Source organism: Eulemur rufifrons, chromosome 1, assembly GCF_041146395.1.
Source record: "Eulemur rufifrons isolate Redbay chromosome 1, OSU_ERuf_1, whole genome shotgun sequence".
NCBI lineage: Eukaryota > Metazoa > Chordata > Mammalia > Primates > Lemuridae > Eulemur > Eulemur rufifrons.
The window spans coordinates 41,585,445-41,606,881 of NC_090983.1; the positions used below are offsets into that span (position 1 = coordinate 41,585,445).

General features: G+C 34.4%; 1 protein-coding gene across 29 annotated transcripts in view; it reads right to left on the reverse strand.

Moving 5' to 3' along the window:
• Nucleotides 1–21,437, reverse strand: part of GULP1 (GULP PTB domain containing engulfment adaptor 1) — a 254,223-nt gene that overhangs the window by 101,414 nt on the left and 131,372 nt on the right. For 8 of the 29 annotated variants that reach the window (XM_069469748.1, XM_069469702.1, XM_069469616.1 and 5 more), the window contains one exon: nt 9,172–9,265. The exons of the other annotated variants lie outside the window; for them this stretch is intronic. The gene's annotated coding sequence lies outside the window, so the exon portion shown is untranslated. The remainder of the gene's footprint in view (nt 1–9,171; nt 9,266–21,437) is intronic. 29 annotated transcript variants of the gene reach the window in all.

Here is a 21,437-nt window from a genome sequence, read left to right on the forward strand (position 1 = left end):
GTCAAATAGTCCTTGAAGGAGAAGAGAGAAGGATAGAAAAATTATTTGAAAAAATAAAGGCTGAGAATTTTCCAAACTTGATGAAAAATATAAACCCAGAGATCCAAGAAGCTGGACAAATCATAAATACAAGGAACAAGAAGAAAACTACACAATGATACATCACAATCAAACTGTTTAAATATAGTGATAAAGAAAAATCTTAAAAGATGAGACATTAAGTAAAGAGGAATGAAGATTAGAATGGCAGCATTTTGCTTGTTTGAAATAAATAAATACACTCAAGAGAAAGGCAGAAGGGAAACATCTGTAAAATACTGAAAGTACAAAAATTTAATGAAGAAGAAACAAATAATCTGATTAGATACGGGGGAGAGTAAGAGTAATTTTTAAAGCCCATTTTGAACTTCTTTATAAAACACTATTTTATATATGTAATATATAAAAATATTTATACAATATATTAATAGTTTTGTGTATATAAGATTTTTAGTCCAATTTGATTTTCATTCCAAAGGAAATTATAAAATGTATTCCTTTCTTTATTTAAAAATGGCTTAAATTTTTAATTGGAATTATTAAACATGATAAATTATAAAGCACCATTATATATTTTTTCCTTTATCTTTCTTAAGCATCCAGAAGCAAGATCCTATATTAAATATTTATTGTAAGTTGAAAATACCATAAAGCAACCTTATAAATTCATTTGATATCTACAGTAAGTCTGGATATATTCAAAACCATAAATGGAATATTTAAATATGATCAAGATAAAAAATTAATGTATCATAATTTATTCATAATTTATTGAAACATTACCACTCTAAGTTTAAAGCAAATTGAGAATAGTTTTAAATCTCTAAACAAAATTTTAAAAATACATCATAAATATTAAAGCAGATGTAATCAGATGAATTATTTTTATCCCAAGTTTTCCATAAAACTCAGTAACCACATTGACAAAACACTGTAAGGCCACTTGGTTTTAATTTACTTTATAAATTCAACTTCTTATAGTCCAAATATTAAAAAGCTCTGGAGTCAACGAACATTTCTTTAAATAAATTCGGCACATCCAGTTCTGAAATCCGACCAAAAGCAATCCACTAATATTATAAACTAGTTCAGAAGTTTAGAGTGGCTTTTTAATAAATGGCAATTTCCTGCTTTGCAACCTGCTGTTCAAGCTCTTATTTAAAAAAAATTAAATCATATTATTATGACTAAAGAAACTAGATATGGTGTGAATATTAAAACCTATAAAATAGTTGGCTCTAGATTTCATTTTTACCCTTATGAAAATTTGAAATCAAATTTTCCTGGAACTCTTTCAAGGTTAAAATGAAAAAAAAACACAAAACCTTGAAAATTGATTAAAACATAGTTCACATTACTATAAGTCACAAAGCATTTTAAAATCTTGTTGTTCATCAAGTGATCAGAGATGATGCTAAAATAATGAAGTCTAATTATTAGGTTTAGTGTTATGTAAGAAGGCAAACTAGGTGAAGTTAAAAAAAAACCGTTGCTTCTATGAATGCATAGAAGACAATTTTTTTTATTCTCAAACCTTTTGCATGTTTTCTTAAATATGTAATTCAGTGTGGTAATTATGAAAGGATGCTAGCCAATTTTAGGTCCTGTATTAACTCCTCCAGTTTGCTAAACACTCTAAAATAGTGGCTAACCACTGGAACTTCATTTCTTGCAATGGTTTATGAAGCTTCCAAATTCCTACCAGGAGAACTCAGTACACTTTTGACACTCTTCTTGATTAATTATTGTCTGTTGTAAAGGTTCTCTGCTTAAATCTCCCAATTGTAAAACATGTTACTATAGTCTTCTCTATTGATTTTATGACTTTAAATTGCAAGGGCCTTTGCTTTTGTGGATCAATACTGAGTATAGCCAAGAAAACTAACCAGTACACAAACTGAAAATTTTTGCATTACTGGGAGAGGAAGCCACAAGACATGTGGAAAAGAGAGTATACATTTATAGCTTGTGAAGAAATGGCAACAACAGTGTTTTCTGAAATTTCCTGATTTAGTATATATATGCTTATCATTATTTCCCCTTTTTAAAATATTTACATAAAAATGACTCAGAACATTCACAAAAAATCATTTTAGTAGGTACATTTTGAGACCATATTACCTGAGAAACATACTGGGAGTGAGGAGATAAACGGAGTATGAAATGGCCTTTCAAAAAATGTATCATCTTTGGAGGTGGGGAGAATGGGTGTGGTGCTCTGCGGATCAGGAAAAAAGCCTTACAAAGAAGGGAGATATTATATCATGTAACATGAGAGGATGAAGCATGAAATGACTGTTTCATTCAAGGGGAAAGCTTCACAGTGGATGTGAGTAGTAATTTCCCAGATGGGCAAAAGCTAAAGGCAGGGAGAGGAAAGAATGTCTCAGGCAGACGGGCGAAGCATGCGCTCTGCATGTGGATTATTTGCACAGGCCTCCTAGCCATACTGCTACCAGCCTTCAGGGAACCATCAGCTGGACCTCACTGAGGCTCTCATCTAGCCTATTCTGCAACACCTTTGTCGGGGGGCAAGGGAAGGTCAAAGGAGATCTTAGGCACTTGGTAATGTGGCCAGTTCTTCAGAATAACTTACATGTGAGAAAACTTTAATACACAAGGTCAAGAAATACCAGGTCTGTGCAACAATATAAAAAAGGCATGCACTTACTCCAGTGCCGAGAGTGAAGTCAAAATAAAGTCTACACTGTGTCAGAAAGAATGATGAGCATATATAGCTCATCGTTTCTGACACTTTTAGCTACACTTTATTCTGATGATAACATTTTCTGTCATAAAAGATTTGGATGAGGTATATCCAAAAGTCATTTCCGCAGCTGTGAACCCTTGTAGTATTATGCAATAAGCACCTGGGCAATAATTATGGCAACGTTGGGATATTACAAAGTTGTGTACTGGGACTGGGTAATGCAGAGATACCCCTTGTTCCCTAATAGCCTGGAGGTGGCACTGCCACTCAGCAGCTTCAGGATGAGGACATCCATGGGTCCTCCTTGGGTCCTCCTGACCATAAGAGTGAAAGCTCCATGGAAGGAGGTGTATTGGAATTCTCAAACTGTCAGAGCAATCTCTTTCCCATGGGCATGAAGACTATTCCAGCATACTTCCTAGGTATCTCAAAGATTCTGAGCTAAATTTTGGCAGGCTTCTGGGAATCTGTTTCAACAATTAGATATTGAGTTTTTTTTTTCATTACAACTCCACCCAGTGATCAATTAACGTTTCTCTCCCTGAGTTTTCATCATTACCTTATGTCTTTAATGAGAAGACAATGTGCTTTCTCTAAAATAAGATAATGACACAGTAAATAAATATTCTAAGAAAAATATTCTTGAAGACACATAAAACCATTTGTATGTTTCAAAACTCCATACATTGAAACAAACATCATTTATAAGAGAGTGCACATAAATCTCTTATATGTAGACCTAAAAGTAACCTGGCTTTATTTCATTTTGAACCTGAGACTTTGAGGTTCTTTGCAGAAGTCCCAGTCAATATTTTATCCATTTTTTATCATAGCTATTTTATCATAGCTATTTTATCATACCAGTATACCCTCTCTCTTTTTATTTTGATTGTACACTGTATCTTTTCAGAAAAAAAGTGTTTTGGTCATCTCACCAAACACTTCTAAATCCACATCCTAACTGTAAGTGAGAACTTGTGGGATCCAATCACTGAGGTAATATTATCTTTGGCAAAATTGTCTGAATTCCTTGGAAAAACTAGAATAAAAGAGCTTGACTGCACAATTAATGCTATTAGGGTCCAAGACTCAAGACTTTATGGATTTTAAGATGAGAATATGTGAAATACCTATTGTTTTAAGATTCAGTTGATCTCTACAGAGCAATAATATAAAAAATTTTATTTCAGTTTCAAATTTTCTGTCTTTTATTAGGGTATTTCACTTGAAAGGATCTTCTCATTTAAATCTCTTGCCTTAATGTAAGCTGTTTATAGATTGGTGTTTTGTACAGTAAACACAGTTTTTTATCCTCACATCAAATTCTAATCAGAATTATAAATGTGTGTAGTCTTCCCATTTTAATCACTTATAGAGTTTGGTTTTAAAAGAGTTTTATTTGAGACAGAAAGAGATAGGAGATTATTCCTTTTACCAGCTTTTCAGGTAGTCCTTAGAACAAACTTGTCATATTTTTTAATTTGATGTCCAGACCACTTTGCAATAATGTGAGAACCTTCATTGGGAGGAGATTGTACAGTAAGGAAAAGAAAATCTAATCCTCCAAAACAAAGTCTTCAAATATTTATACTGAAAAGTCATGCTTTTTTTACCATTAGAGACAATGCTGGCTACTACCACTATGCTTCCCCACACACAGTACTCCTGGGCCATGGTTAATAACGCTTTCTGCTCCTGCCACAACGACCATGCAGTTTCTATTTTTAACTTTAGTGGGACTATAACAATCTTAAATTCCTTAGCCTTCTTCCTTTGGACTTCCTACCAGTCTTTTATGTACAGCTGCCAAATATTTCTTCAGAAATCTCTTTGTCTTCACCTTTCTGACAATGTTAAACTTTACCCTAGCCCTGTGATCCTGGAAAAAAGCACAAGTTAAAGAAATTCCCCTACCTCTTTGTGTTCTAGAAACAGTGTACTGCAAAGAATCCTTCCCCATATAACTTAGATGAGATTCACAATACTACCTATGGCAAGGCCACACACAGACCTCCACATCCCATTCTTTGCTTCACAAATGATTAGCTAAGCTGTATGTGCCCACTGACCAATATGGACAAAATACCTGCTACCTTGACTTGACCACACTTTAGCTAAGCTTCTCTCCTACCCCCAGGCCCCTGAAATTTGACCCACCCTCAGCTCTAGCAGCCTCAACCTTTCCTTCTTGGCCTTTCCAATAACAGGCTGACCCTGTCTTACAGGAAAACATTCTATAATCTACTGTCCCTCATCACACCACCCTCACTCATCCTACTTTCCCACATCCAATTCTTTCTAGCCTTGTTTGTTCCTCTCCGTAAAAGAAAATTCCTTTTCTGCTCAACCTTTGAGATACTGCTGATCCTATGGTTGGCATATTCTCCCTATTACACTGCTCTCCTTCCCTTATTGCAATAATCCTTTCAAATAAAGTCTCTTCTTACCTAAGTTCGTATTTGTTTTTATTTGACAATCCATTTGATCATATTTAGAACGATTTCTAGAAACTAACCCCAACTTATTTCACTGAACTAATGTGCAAATTTTCCTTTCAAAATATCTACTCACATGGAGCTGGCCCTCTCGTTCTCTTGCACTAATGAGTTCAGCTTTCATTTCACCATCAACACTCCTCCCTCAAATGAATTGCAAAAAGATGTCCTAGAAGAATAAACAAATCTGGGTTTTTTATAATTTTGTTATGTTTGCATTCCTAGCATCTAGTACACATCTATAGTAAATATCTGTTGAATTACAAATCAAATGAACAAATTAAATTTTCTGAAACAATATGCATTTTACTGAAATACAAACACATATTTTGGCCCCCCAAATCTGTTAAAAGTGTACAATAAATTTTTTAAAGTTTTATCATTTTGAAGATATTTTCAGAATAAGAAAATTCTCAAAGGTTATTTAGTAATCTGTGTAACAAAACTATACTCTTACTTTATTATACATAATGCACAGGGTTATGATAAACTATACAAAGACAATACACATTTTCATCAAAGAAAATATTATAAACAAGCCAATAATGATAATAACAATGACCATTCTAGCATAATAAATATTTCTTCTACTGAAAAAAAGAAATCTGTTAAAACAATGTATATGTTGAAGAAATATAAATTAATGGACAATTTGATAAAGTCATGCATGCTTTCAGATAAAAGTTTCACTGAGGTCAAGCAAACACTGTGATTGTTCTGATACCAAAAGATGAAGGAAAAATTGACTCAAATAAGGAAATAGGGCAATATTCTTTATTTAGGTTAAACTTTTCATAGAAACAAAATCCTAAGAATAGAAGGAAATTATGATAGTATCTAATTCAATCCATCACTTAATCAGACATTTCTTTTATAGCATCTATGACAGACAGCCTCTGATACATTTGTAAATGGAGCACTGGGCCACCTGCAACAGACTGATAGTTTGACTTAATCATTCATTTATTCATATCTTCAAAAATATTTATTTATTACCTTATATGTGTCAATATACCTAAAGGACAAAGGGAAAGATATTTGTAAATGACAAAATAATGACACTAATGAGTGAACCAAATAGAAAGTATTAGTAGGAAAATATAATGGCTGAAATTTTTTAAAGCAACAATAAAAGGACTAAATTGTTGAATGGTTGTAGAGCTTATAGATGGATTACTGAGTTCAAAGATTAAATGGAGAAATTCTGCTAGGTGACTACAAAAAAATCATAAAGATACATGTCAAAGAAATACTAACATATATGGAGGACAGAAATAAAATTGTCAAAATCTAGATACTGAGAATACTTTTCCATTCTTGGGATACTTCACTTAGTAGAATGGGTTCCAGCTCTATCCAGGAAAATACAAGAGGTGCTATATCACCATTGTTTCTTATAGCTGAATAGTACTCCATGGTATACATATACCACATTTTATTATAAGAATAGAAAAATAAAAGCAGAAGGGAGGATATAGTTGAAAAATTATGGAGAGAATTTTTGCAGAATTAAAAAAAAAGATTATGAAAAATCTCAAACCAAAAGTTTCAGACGTAAGCATGTTATAGTAAAATTAAGAATATTAAAGAGAAAATACACAACACTCCCAGGCAGAAAGAGAAGATTGCCTAAATAGCAATAAGAACCTTTAACTCCTTTTTCTGTTTTAATCCCAGGTCTTTCCAATTCCTGAGAATGAGCATCATCATCATCATCTTCACTCCATCTCTTGAAAATCATTACAGTGAGAGATTTCTCTTTTAAACTTTGCCCCAAACTTCTTGAAATTTTGGTTGTTTGTTCCACTGTGTAATGTCCTCGGACCCTTTGCAATTTTGTTTGATTTATATTTCTAAGGGAAAGCTGACCAGTCTAATTGATGGATGGATATTGAGGGTAATAGAAAGAAAACTCAAGGACAACTGCTACTTTTTTTCTTTCTAACTGACTGGACCATAGTGCCATTTATTAAAAAAGGGACACTTGGAGAAAGCAAAGTTTAAAAGGTATTATTTAAGACTTCTGTTTTGAATATCTTAGTTTTGAGATACATTCTAGACATATAAGAAGAGATGCTGAGCAAGTGGTCAGATATAGAAGTCATGGTCTGCTAGGTAAGGTAGGAATAGAGATATAATTTGCAAAGTACCCAGCTTACAGAGGATGACATCAGTTAAGAAGTGGGTGTAAATAGATAAATGATAATTGAGTCTAAGTGCATACTAAATTTTATCAATTAAGCAGAATAAGAAGAACAAGCTAAGAATGGATAAGAAACAGGCATTGAAGTCAAATAAAAATCAAGGAAGTGTGTTCTTTTGGTATCCAAATGAAGTACGTTTTTACTAAGAGAGAAAAATGATTAAATGCTATTGAAAGCTCACACATTTTGTTTTTCATATTAACATTTTTACACCCAAGAAGATTTTCTTGACAGTTCTTCTGACAAAGCAGTGCAGGTAAGAGGTAAAAGGGAAAGATATATTTTCATGTCCCTAAGCTTAATGTGGATTTCAACACAAAAAAGGATCAGTAACTAATTACTGCTTCTCTTCATACATTGGTACCATGAGTTTTAAGTTTTGGACTTCCCTATCTTTTCACCAGTAAGTCCTCTGGCCCAGTTTGAACCAGACCCCTTTGACTCTGATCTACCAGATAGTGTAAGCTGGTCTGGCCCAGGGAGCCAAAGGTCAAGTAGGAAGGGAGGAAGGCCAAGGGAACCTTAGGCATTTATACCTATAACCAAATCTCACATCTCTAACCTAGAATATCTTGAAATCTTGACCTAATCTCTTCTCATACTTTTGGTCCTCATTCCACCTAGTGGAGTGACTTTCTTCCCCCCAGCCCTGGTACTATACACAAAATGAAGGGATATCAGGCTAAGTAAGGGTGATCTTTTCCTTTGAGCAAGTTATTATAAGAAAAAGAGAGTAATCTGAAACTACATATAGGTCTTTGCTTTCTATATGTTGGAATATGTCCCTAACTGTTATTATTTAGACTTTACTCAATGAAAAACAAATGGAACACTCAGAGCTTCCAAGTACTCTGAGATTTTTTTGTGAAGAATAGTTATGTCATTGCTTAACTCTGACTTTGTCTTCAAAGTCTTAAAGATAGAGGTAGAGAGTCACATCTACCAACCTGTGTAGATGCCAAGTCCTATCTTGGGGCAGATATAATGAGTTACTATAACAACATTCATAGAAACATTTCCATGAAGGCCTAAAGGTGGCAAAAAATTTGCAATAATAAATATTGTAGGATAAAATATTTTATAGAACAATAATAATGTTTACATTTATAAGCATTTTCACTTCTAAATATGTCAATATTCATGAATTCACCCATTTTACCAGTGTTTTGTATGTGTCTACTCACAAAATTAAAAGAATTGTCAATCAATATGTTGTGAATTGAGTAGTTTCAACATATAAACAGTGTCTAAGTGCATACTAGACACATATAAACAGGTATTTGTTATAGATAAATAAATGAAAAACAAAATTCTATCTTGAAAAGAAAAGTAACTATACCTTTTTATAGATATTGTCATTCAACTTGACCATTTTACAGATAATCCCCCACAAAGATGTATTTGACATTTTTGTTGTGTTATTTACTACTTAATGTTGTAATTGCTATATTGTTTAAAATGTATTTACTGCTTTTGAAATATACCATATCATTATATTAATAAAATATTAAAATTCTGCCTGTAGAAACAAAATCAATACCCCATAATGACAGTATGGACCACTTCAGACTAGTCATTCTCAAGTTGGTGAGATCACATGTCACAGTGGCAGCAGTGAGGGAACAGGACAGAGGACCTAGCAATGTTGTTTTGAAAATCATGTAAACAGTGTATTTATTATGTTCATAATAGAAAATACTGGGCCAGGCGTGGTGGCTCACGCCTGTAATCCTAGCACTCTGGGAGGCCGAGGCGGGTGGATCGCTCGAGGTCAGGAGTTCGAGACCAGCCTGAGCAAGAGCGAGACCCCGTCTCTACTAAAAATAGAAAGAAATTATCTGGCCAACTAAAATATATATATATATACACATATAAAAACATTTAGCCGGGCATGGTGGCACATGCCTGTAGTCCCAGCTACTTGGGAGGCTGAGGCAGTAGGATCGCTTGAGCCCAGGAGTTTGAGGTTTCTGTGAGATAGGCTGACGCCAGGGCACTCACTCTAGCCAGGGCAACAGAGTGAGACTCTGTCTCAAAAAAAAAAAAAAAAAAATAGAAAATACTGGAATGACACTGTAAAATCTTGATTGGTGAGAATTGCAGAAGCTAAAATGAGAAAATAATCTTAAATGACAATAGTTTGAAAATTTCATAGATATATAAGGGAAAAACACAGTCTCCTTATAATTCTTGGCATCTAACAAGGAGACTTGAACTATGTGATCTGAGCCCATCTCTTTACTTTGCATGTTGATATCATAAAACTGCTGTCAGGCAGCATCCTTGTAGGCCTGCTCTGCTTTCTGGTCAGTGACCTGGAGGTGAAAAACCTCTTCATTCTGTGATTCATCTGTGGAAACACACAATAGCTTCTGGATCCAGTGCTTTTTTTCCTTTCATTATTCTTAACACATAAAAGAGTCACAAAAACAGAATCTTCAAATTTAGTGACAACCACAGAGAGAAGAAACAAGTTTGTCTGCAAATAAAAGACTGGTCGGTTCCTAGCTTTCCTTGCTTTAGAAAGCTAAGTATGCATAGTAGAAAATATTAAATACTGTAGTGTGTATGCTTAATTTTACTGATCCAAAATTATGAAAACAGTCAAATAATTATAAAAAAATTCATCCTAATTTTGCACATCTTTATTCTTAAAAGCTTACTTCTTTCGTTAGAGAACATTGTATGTTAAACATATTTAATATCATAAAATGAGGTCCATGTTTGCTTTTAAGTTAAAATATAATTTTCTATATGGTAATGACAGATAAATTTCTATCATACATAGAAACCAAGTGCTTCGATGTATGTGACTTGCATTAATGCGATTTAAAATTTATTCTTCTTTTTCTCCTAGTATACCCAAGCAGGGATATCAAAGAGAAAGAGCAAAGTACAAAAAGAGAGAAATAAATTTCCCAGTGACCTTCTTTATGAAGTACAGGGCAAAGCACACTTCGAAAGCATTGTATTTTCAATTATGATATTAATATTGGCAATAATAACACAAGCCTAAATTAAAATAAGCACTTTTTAAATAATGAAAATATTAGTAAAGTGTAAACACATTTTAAGTGGAAACTACTCACTTATCTAATAGAATCATGAGCAGCTAATCATTACTTAATGATGCAATCAATACATACACTATTACAAAGACATCTTGTCTTTGTAGAGGTAAAATCAAAACTTTCTTTTAAAGAGAAACAAATCTGGAGTTTTCTCATGTTTCCAATGCTTTGCCTTTTTTTCTGTTAACATTCTCTTCTCCTAATGCAAACCGTATGTGACAACATGCAGCCCAGGCTCATTCCTTTAACAGTACACAAATGTGCTCACTCAGCACTCCAATAGAAGTAACTGAATATTTGTGAGTGTCTTTGATCATTTCTATGTCAGTGTTGATCAGGTAAAGTAAAACAACAATATGTCTTTCTTCTGGGATATAGCTATCATGTGTTTTAGATCATAAATTGTTAAAAAAAAATCAGTAGCAAGTTAGCTTTTAAAAATAACTCAAATTTAGAAATCCTCAGTCAAAATACAATGTTAATATTAGTAATTTAGATACCAGTGGGGCTTTGTTTTAAACTAAAAAGAGTCAATAAATTTTGGAGTTTAAATGGGAGCACATACTCATTTACTAATTGAGTAATTTGCTAAAAGGTAAAGGTAAAACTTCTTACTTGCCTGGCAAAAGTCAGGAACTGAGAGGGGGAAATGTTGTTGCTGAAGCTTAATGATTTTCAGCTGTGAGACAGAAGGTGCCTGAATTGAAAACCTCATTGAATAGTAAAGGTGAGGCTCCTGAAACATGGAGTAATCCTACCCTTGCTTCTGTTGGGTCCCCTGTTTTGGACTATGGAAGAGCAATTCCTTTCGAAAGTTTATTAAGTCCAAATGCACTTACTAAACAGAAAACATCTTGGGCTTATAAAAGAAACCTCATGTCCTAATATTCTTCTATTTCTTTTATATGGAGTAAAATATTCTAAATGAAACCATTGAAGAAAGCAGTAATAATTTATCTTGGTCCACTGGATGCATTCATTTTAGCATTCAGGGAAAAATATATAATTGTACATACATAGATGCATATAAATAATGTGTATATATATGATAATTATAAAAACACTACTTTTTAATACTAAACACTTTAAAACTTGTACATTCCGCTAGTTTCCTATATTCTAGCTCACTATTATTCCCCTAATTCAGAACATTTACAAGAAATTGTTTAAAAAGAATGGTTACCATATTCTAATATAATTTAACTGATTACATACATATAATATTTAAATATCATTTATTTGAAACCATTATGCAATTACACATTTAATTATTAAGCTAAAAATAGTAATTAGACAACAAACAAATGTAATTTCTGAAATAAAGTCCCTACTTTCTCTTTTGGAAACAGAACTATTTTTATAATGTTCTGGAAGTCCTAAATAACCTGGTATAGTGCCAGGAATACAATGCAAGATCACTAAAATATCTTAATGGTGTTGGTGATGACAAAGTAATACACCTTTTTGGTAATTTTTGCATATCATGTACATTATTAATGTTATTTTAGATAATCATCAATTTGTACATATTATATATAAACCATAGATATGCGTAATTGGTTAGAATCAGAATGAATTAGCTGAAATCTAAATGTATACTATCAGAATAGAAAAAGGAAAGAAGAAGGAGAAAGAAAATCAGAGACAAGAACTGAATGAATAAAAACCGAATGAACTCTAAAAGACCATTTGAACTACTGTTAAACTCTACCTCCTTTAAAGTTCAAGCAAAACCAATTTCTCACTGAATTTGCCAATAATGTGGCAATAATTCATTTTGGCCATAATCTCATGCAATCCTTCCAGTGCGTTATTCCCAGGCATGATTCCAAAATTCTGAATCCTAGAGTAGCAATGGGAATTGCTTTGCAATCCTTTCCATTAGCAGAAATGTATTCTCATTTGGAAAATCTATAGCAGAAATACCTATTTTAATTTTCTAGCTTTATCATCTTGCAGCATACCCAATACTGCACATAGCAAACCATGGAAGCAATGATACCTCAAACCACTCATGTCCTCTGTATTCTGATACTGTTACATATTGAGTTCCATAATGCTATGACTAGAAGTATATTTACTACCTAATTAGTATTCATTCTACACAACTTCTTTAGTGAGTAGAATAAGTAGATGTATTGGAATTGCAGGCCAAAGCTGCAAATCATAGAGGCTCAATTGGGAGCAGAAAGGGCAAGGAATACAAAGAAAAGTTATGAAAGAAGAAAAAAATAGTAAAACAGAATCTATTTAAACACATTTCCTACCCCTGAGTTTAGTTTTACTACTCGACAAGATAAATGAAAGTAGAATTACTATAGGACTAACATATGTTTGCAAGATAAATATTCTGATTTTCTGCAAGGCTAGGGAAAATGGGTTGGGAGGAGACAAACACTGGATTTAAGAATTTTGCGTCAGGTTCAGCGAACATCTACTGTGTGCCTACTGTGTGCCAGACTCTGCACATCTAGGTGCTTTCATCTATCTTCTCATTTAATACAGTTGTTCTCGGAAGCAAGTAATACTACCTTTGTTTTATAGATGAGGATACAGAGATCCATGTAAGTTATAAATACTCCCAAGATCACACAGCAGGTAAGAAGCAGTAAATATCTAACTCTAGGACTTCTAATGACACGTTCAGGACACTTTAGCATTATATTACAAATATACAAATTTGATTCTTATCATGTATTTTTCCAAGGAAGATAATTTCATTCAGTAAAATATTTCTTTTGCTGTTTTTTTTTAACTGTTTTTTTTTTTTTTCCAGTGGTGTGGGGAAATAGTTTTTTGAGTAGTGTGGTAGAACTAAAGTTAGGATTGCAAAGGAAAAAAAATATGTGTCCTGACTGATTGTAATAGTGTGGGACAAAGAATTATATAAATATTTCCTAAAACTAGTTATAATTAACAATGCTACTTTTATACTTATTATTCTTTATCTATCTAAACTTTGTATCACACATTTTGGGATGCTTCTAATTTGTTCTTTTACCACCATAAGTGATCAAACACTCCATAAATTTCACTGTCTCAGAATCCAAACCCTATCTATGAGTTTACTACTTTTGTCTAGACGTGACACAGACTGTGTTTTGATGTTCCAAATTATGTCTTCCATCCAGGTGTCTGATTATTGCTTTGACCAGAATGACTTCTATATTCCTACAGAAGCATCAATTACTGATACTTTGTTTTGCTTTACCCTGAAAGAAATGGATTTAAACTTTTTCTCCCAAAGGATTTCTTGTGATCAACAATAAGAGAGCAAGTCACATTTAGAGGGTCATGCATTCTATGAGTATGGAATAAATCAAACCAGAAGATTCAAAGAATAGCTAAAATTCCTTGTTTTAATCTCATTTGCAAGGAGCTCTGAAAAGTTGACATACCATATATTTGACACCTAGTGTGGGTCCAGCAATGAATGTGGCAATGAAAAGGCATCTCATTTACTTCTCAAAATAATACTTTTGAGAGTGGTAGCTGCATCTGGGCTAATGTAGCAAGCACAAATTTATGTGTCAAATAAATGGCGGAGTCAGAATTTTACCATAAGTTGTTATGACTCTCAATATGTTGGAACGCCCCACTATACCAGGCTGATTCCCACCTTAGATTCATTATGGTAAAGCAAATATCTAAAGCCTTCTAAAATATCACTTTTTACAATGAAAGTCATCAAAGCAACTTTTATTCCCAAATCTGTCAAATGTCTAGCAAGAAATATCAATATATCATTAGGTAAAACCATGCATCATTCATATAAGTTCAAGATTTATAAGACTTTAATTATACATAAATTAGTATTTAATGCTTTAAAAATTTGCCTGGTAAACATGTCAGAGAATGAGTGAATCCTAGTGGACATAACAAGCCCTAGCACTGAAGCAATGCAGATCAGAAAAGTCAATTGTGGCAGGGATGGACAGACCAGTAACCTGAACCAGTCAGAACAGCAGAATCCAAACAGAAAATTCCAGAGAGCAAAGTTGAACACAGAGTCTAGGAAGCTAACAGCTATGAACAATTTTATGCTGACATCTAAAAGTAGCCAAACTTGGATTCAGTTTCTGTTACTTAGGATTCTTTGGGGATGAGAGTAACAGACTGACTGAAAGTAATTTGCATAATAGGCTCTTATTATCTCATATAACAAGAAATTGGAAAGGAAATGGTTCCTGGGTTAGTGTTTTCAATTCTGCTGCTGTCCCATCCTCAGCATGATGACTTTTGTCTTCAGGTTATTGCTTCACAGTCAGTCACAAGGTGGCTGTCCCTATTCACCTAACCACATACAAACTCAGCTAGAAAAATATTTCATTTTATTCTACAGGGAAAAAAAAATTCTAGAAGCTCCCTAGCAGGAATGGGCCTCGTAACTACATGATATTTGCCTCCCAAAATAGGAAAGTAAACATGAGTCATTTTAACTTTTCTAGTGGATGGTGGGCTCATTGACAAGGAAAGGTAGGGGAATGGCTGAGGAATGGGCAGCTAGCAGTGTCTACTGCATGTAAGTCTGTGATCGTAAACAAGTGTACAGACCTTAAATGATCAGTTTCTGCAATAGAGGCTGAAGTTAAATCTTAAAAGGTTCATTTTTGCTTTCCTGCTTTTCCTCAATCATCTATAAAATGTATCAGGAGATTAGGAAACTTGTTTCAATACTTGGGATTAATAATAACTTAGAATGGAAAAAAAACAGCAGAAAAATAGAACATGATGAGAAGAAAATATACTTTTCATTGCCAAATAATACCGTCCTAAATACTCTGAGAATTAGGAACTTTTACTAAAAGCTAGTTGTGAGTACTAATATATGCTCATCTGCTATCATGACAGACCTGGAGATGAGTCTATGGGGAGTAACAGGAAGTTAAAAGCGGCTTAAGGCCGGGCGCGGTGGCTCACGCCTGTAATCCTAGCACTCTGGGAGGCCGAGGTGGGCGGATCGTTTGAGCTCAGGAGTTCGAGACCAGCCTGAGCAAGAGCGAGACCCCATCTCTACTAAAAATAGAAAGAAATTATATGGACAGCTAAAAATATATATAAAAAAAATTAGCCGGGCATGGTGGCGCATGCCTGTAGTCCCAGCTACTCGGGAGGCTGAGACAGGAGGATCGCTTGAGCTCAGGAGTTTGAGGTTGCTGTGAGCTAGGCTGACGCCACGGCACTCACTCTAGCCTGGGCAACAGAGTGAGACTCTGTCTCAAAAAAAAAAAAAAAAAACAAAAAGCGGCTTAAGAGATTAGTTGAGGCCTCAAACATGCCTTTTCCATCGATAATCCTCTGTATTTCAAATATATTAATATTATACTTATTTTTAACAAAGCTAATGATTGCTAGAGCACTTAGTCCATAATAATTTTTGTAGTGGACAGACATAGTCCTTGCTTTAGCCACTCTTTTTTTTTTTTAATGTTGTTTCTTTTCTTTTTTTTTTTTTTTATTTCAGCTTATTATGGGGGTATAAAATTTCAGGTTATATATATTGCCCATGTACCGCCCATCCCCCCGAGTCAGAGCTTCAAGCAATGCACGCTGTCTGGGGAATGGACATGCTTTAGCCACTCTTACACAAGCCTCTCCAGCCCCCTCCCTTTTCCTGTCTCTCACTCTCCCAATGAAACACATGCTCTCCTGGATCTTTCTTGTATGCTTTCGATGTTTTGTTTTTTGTTCCTTTTGAACAATTTTTTTGTATTTTTAATTTTCATTGATTGAGGAACCCGGGTAGTTTGCAAGACAGGGTTAGCAGACTGAGGAAAAAACTTGGACTGAGATAAGGCTGAGTGGCATCAACTTCAAGGTTTATGCATTAATAATACAGCAAGATATGTCATAGGGCCAGGGGTCCATAAACTAAGAATAGGAAGAGACTCAAAGTTCTGTCTCTGCATGAAGTGGGAACCTTTACTTTCCTTCCCCTCCTTAACAATTAGAAAATTATATTTTATTACAAATTTGGCAAAAAAAAAAAAAAATGAAGGCACCACCATTAATAAAATAGCAGGTGACAATCAGTTGGAGTCTGCTTTGAAATTCCTTCATATGCTTGTAATTCTATTCAAAATTCACAATTTATTATATAAGATTCTTAAAAGAAATATTTTGTAAGATCATGTCAGTGTTAGGTAGGAAGGTATAGAATATTTATAGTAGAAACTGTCTGTATCTAGAGGACAATATGGAGAGGATCTGCTGTCCTGGAATAAACAACATCAGAATTTTAATAAAAATGTATTGGTTTCTTATAATCTACTGAGCTTGGCATTTTCCAGTACACCAGCCTGGTTATGTGCTGGTGACTGGAACGTATATGGCTGGCGTATTCATAAATTACTATGATACAGTGTGGTCATGGATAGCTGCCATATGGCTGCAAGAGAAAGGAATGATCCTGAAGATTAGAGAAGCCAGAAATCACTCCTGACTGGCTTATGGAGGAGCCAGCTTTTCCAATTAAATTTAAGGTAAAAAAAAAAAAAATACTTTGAAAGATATCAATATCAGATATTGATGAAGGAAAATGTGTTTTGCCATATTAATCTGGCAGCAGAGAATAGTATGATTTTATTTTATTTTATTTTATTTTTTATTATTTATTTTTTTTTTGAGACAGAGTCTCACTCTGTTGCCCAGGCTAGAGTGAGTGCCGTGGCGTCAGCCTAGCTCACAGCAACCTCAAACTCCTGGGCTCAAGCGATCCTCCTGTCTCAGCCTCCCGAGTAGCTGGGACTACAGGCATGCGCCACCATGCCCGGCTAATTTTTTCTATATATATTTTTAGCTGTCCATATAATTTCTTTCTATTTTTAGTAGAGATGGGGTCTCGCTCTTGCTCAGGCTGGTCTCGAACTCCTGAGCTCAAACGATCCGCCCACCTCGGCCTCCCAGAGTGCTAGGATTACAGGCGTGAGCCACCGCGCCCGGCCTGATTTTATTTTTGATTGAGAGATAAAATTGTATGTATCTGTCTTGTACAATATGATGTTTTGAAGTATGTGTACACTGTGAGATAACTAAATCTAGCTAATTAACATACACATTGTTTCACATAGTTATCATTTTTGTGGTGAGAACACTTTACATTCACTCTCTTTGCATTTTTCAAGAAAACATTATGTTAACTATAGTCATCATGTTGTACAATAGACCTCTTGAACTTATTCTTCCTAATTGAAACTTTGTATCCTTGTGTTAGGTAGATAACAAGGGATTTGGGGTCTTCTAGGGATGAAAGTGGGTGCTCTGCCTTGGTACTGCCTCAAGCAATTGCCCCACCTGGGAAGAAGGACAGCCCCTGTGTTGGTGCTGCCCCACCTTAATCCTGTCCCAAGTGACTGCCATACCTGGGGGAGGAGTGAATGGCCTACCAATCTACCAATCAGAAGTTAGCACTCCAACTACAAAAGAATGCAGGGGACTTTAGCCCATGGGCCAAACAGCATAGGTACAATGGAGTCTGGAAGGTGACTTAGGACAACCTAAGGCTAATTATCATGTCATTAGTTTAAATCTATCTTGCAGTTCACCCCCCGCCATGGGCTTTCAGAGAAGTTCATGGGAGATCTTCATGTGGTAAGACTCAGGTCATATAACTCCCAACAGTCCATCAAAGTGGTTCCATGACTACTGAATCACAGGGAAGTCCCCATCCAGATACTATAAAACAAGACCCAGACCATAACCAAGGTCTCCTTTGCTATGACAAGGGGTCTGGTTGTCATCTGTGGTGTATCTTGCTCTATAAACCTATATCTTGCTCTTGCTCTATAATCCTATCTTGTTCCTCCTTAATAAATTTCACCTTGTGCTTGTCTTATTTTGGTGTGTCCAGTCATTCTTTGGCCAAGAGCACACCAAGAACCAGGAACACAGAACAAGATTGCCAAACCCAACACTTGAAGAGCAGTATAGTTTTAAAAGGAAAAGTTTACAAGGCAGAAAGATCAGCTAAGGGAGTACGGCAGTGGCTGGGGTGGAAGTGATAAAGGCATACAAGTATTATTAATAATACAACTACAAATAAAGGAAGGATGCTAGAAATTGGCCACGGGCACTAGGAGATAGAAACAGGATGCCACAGTGGATTTTAAAGTCTCTCTCAGGAGGTATCTTTTTGGAATAGAAAAAAAAAAAATATGTGCAATTGACTTTCCTTTCTGAGGTAAAGCAAATATGATTAGAATTATTACTTCCAATTGATATATTTTAAATTCCATTCTAAACAATTATTAGAATTAGAAATTCATATATATTTTAGTTGAAGCTATTTTATAAAATCATTTTTTAGCAAAAGTGACCTTTTAAAGAACTGTATAAAAGTTTGAAATCTAAACTTCTAATAATATGAACTGATAAAATACTGTTCTAAATGAGTAAAACTCCATTTTAACTTTATATTTGCTTTACTTTTTAGGCTCTAGCGTCACAATCACTAAACTTTTTTCTTATGGTGAATGGGTAGTCATTTTGTTTAACCTAGATTTAAATGCCACCGAGAGTTCCCATTTAACATCCACAAAGTGATGGATGTGGCTTTAGATCAGACTTTGAACATTCAGAGGCCTTCAAGAATCAAGAGGTAAAACAAACATGTAAATCATGCCAGCTGGAACACAATAGGGGTTGTGGGGCTTGTGACAACTAGAAGTACATGTCCAATTTTAAAGCATTTTTCTAACCACTATGCTAGCAAGTCAGGACCTCTGCTTCAACTAACTCCACCATCTCTCTCTAAATACTTGCTAATTCTTATTTCCCTGGTGTATCTTCCCTCTGAGACCATTATACAAATGCAATAGAGCTTAAAACATGCATAGTTTTAACAGTAAGAACTATGAATATCCCTTTACTTTTTGTGAAAAGTAAAATGGTAGACACATTTGGAATTAAAACAATGGTTGGGATTTTTATTGTTGCTTTTGTTTTCTTCACAGAGCACCCAAATTTTCTGTCTCCTAAGACTGTGACCCATCTGTAAATTTTGTTTCCTTGATAACTCCTTCCCGATACAAAATTGAAAGACAGGCTACTTTTTCCGAGAGGGACATGGGAAAGTTGGGAGGAGGGACAGAATCTGATCTTTGACATAAAAATCAAAGCAATGAATTTTATAGTGCTCTTATTTAATTAGCAAAGCACATACAAACAACTTTGATTCAGCAGGGTCATATCATAAGAAGTTAATGGCTATTAGTTTTTATAATAAGCCAACCACTGTCCCATACATTTTATAAATTGTATCTCAAATAATTCCCACCACAATGCTGTCAGATAGGTACTGCTATTAGCCAATTTTACACATCAGGAACTAGTCTGAGAAACTTGTTTACAGTCATGTAAGTACTAAGTAGGAGATTTGGAACCAGGCTCTTTGGTCTATACTATTTTCCCAAAAGCATCTCAGCACCCATATAGAAGCCAAAATTAAAACAAACAAAAAAGACTTCAGGTAATTCACATACTTTCTCTGAAATTAAAAGTTTCTTAGAAAGTTTTTATGTATTATGTTTATGAATATAACATCTAAGTACCTTTTTATTCAGAAAGCAAATGGATTATCTATCGTCACAACTTTATTAATTCCCTCACTTTTCATTTTGTAAAAGAATGTGGCTACTAATGTTAATTACTTTATCTGTGACTCATGGACTCAAGTGCCCTAACTACATTTACCAATTGTGACTAGAAGTCATAAGCAAAGACCAAAATACAACAAAAAGAAACTACATTAATTTATGAACAGAAAATTGTATTTTTGTGCTAAGTATATATATTTTATTCAAAAACATCTAATAGAAGAAAATGAATTTTGACCTTTACTATAAATTTAAAATGCCACCAACTATTGTTTTAATTCCAAATGTGTCTACCATTTTACTTTTCACAAAAGGAATTTAACCTCTGTAATTATTGTTAGAAGAATAATTTTACAGGCATTCTTAAAATAAGAACATTTCTATTCATTGACACTTGATATTTTTCAACCTTTTTTTAAAAAGGCTATTTTTTATGTTTTTAAAAAGCAAAGGTCTTAAACTGTCAACACATCGTTGTAAAGTCTAACTCAAAATGTTTGCTTGTTCAGTAAACAGAAGTCATTTTAGATCTTTTGCATTATTAAACTTACAAAGCTCTATTGGACAGGGCTCTTTCAAATTCAAATAAAGAAAAAACAATTTCAGCTTATACAGGAAAGGGAGAGGCTTTACTGGCTCATTTAACCAAACCACAGCAGGTGGGAGGCTTAGTGGTGAACAGCACTGGGCCTGGGCTTAAGAGGTGTTGGACAGTTGAAAGGCCTCTCTGCTTTCCATCTTTTGGCTCAATCTTAGTGTTATGAAGGTAAGAAGACCTGTACGCACCCTCTTTTATATATTTTTCTAGACTATTCACTGTGGGTAAACGTTTGTGCCTGAAAACAAACGCTACTTGCAGCAGTTCCCAGTTGCCAGGTAATGGGCCCCATATCTGAGCAACAGTACGGTTAACAAGAGTCCTAGCACTGTAGAGTACAGGCAAGAACATTCACTGGATTTGGAGGAGGGAAAAGCTTGGTTTAAATCTCAGCTCCAAAATTTAATGGGTTATTTAGGTTAAATATCAACCCTCCTCAGCTTCAGCTTCCTAAACTTTAAAGGTCATGATAACCACTTATTTTTTCATCATGATTCAATGAAAGAGCATGTAAAAGGGCTTGCAGAAGACCTGATGCATATCTTCCAACTATGTGTGCTGGGAAACTTGTGGTTTCCTCTAAACAGATAGATTCTGAGAGAAGCAAACATGGGCAAATATTTAGTAAATATTAAAGCACCATGTTCATGTCAATTACATTATATTCATGTCCAAACGATTTGTGTATGTATCTACCACAAATTGGACCAGTGCTCTCTACCAGTAG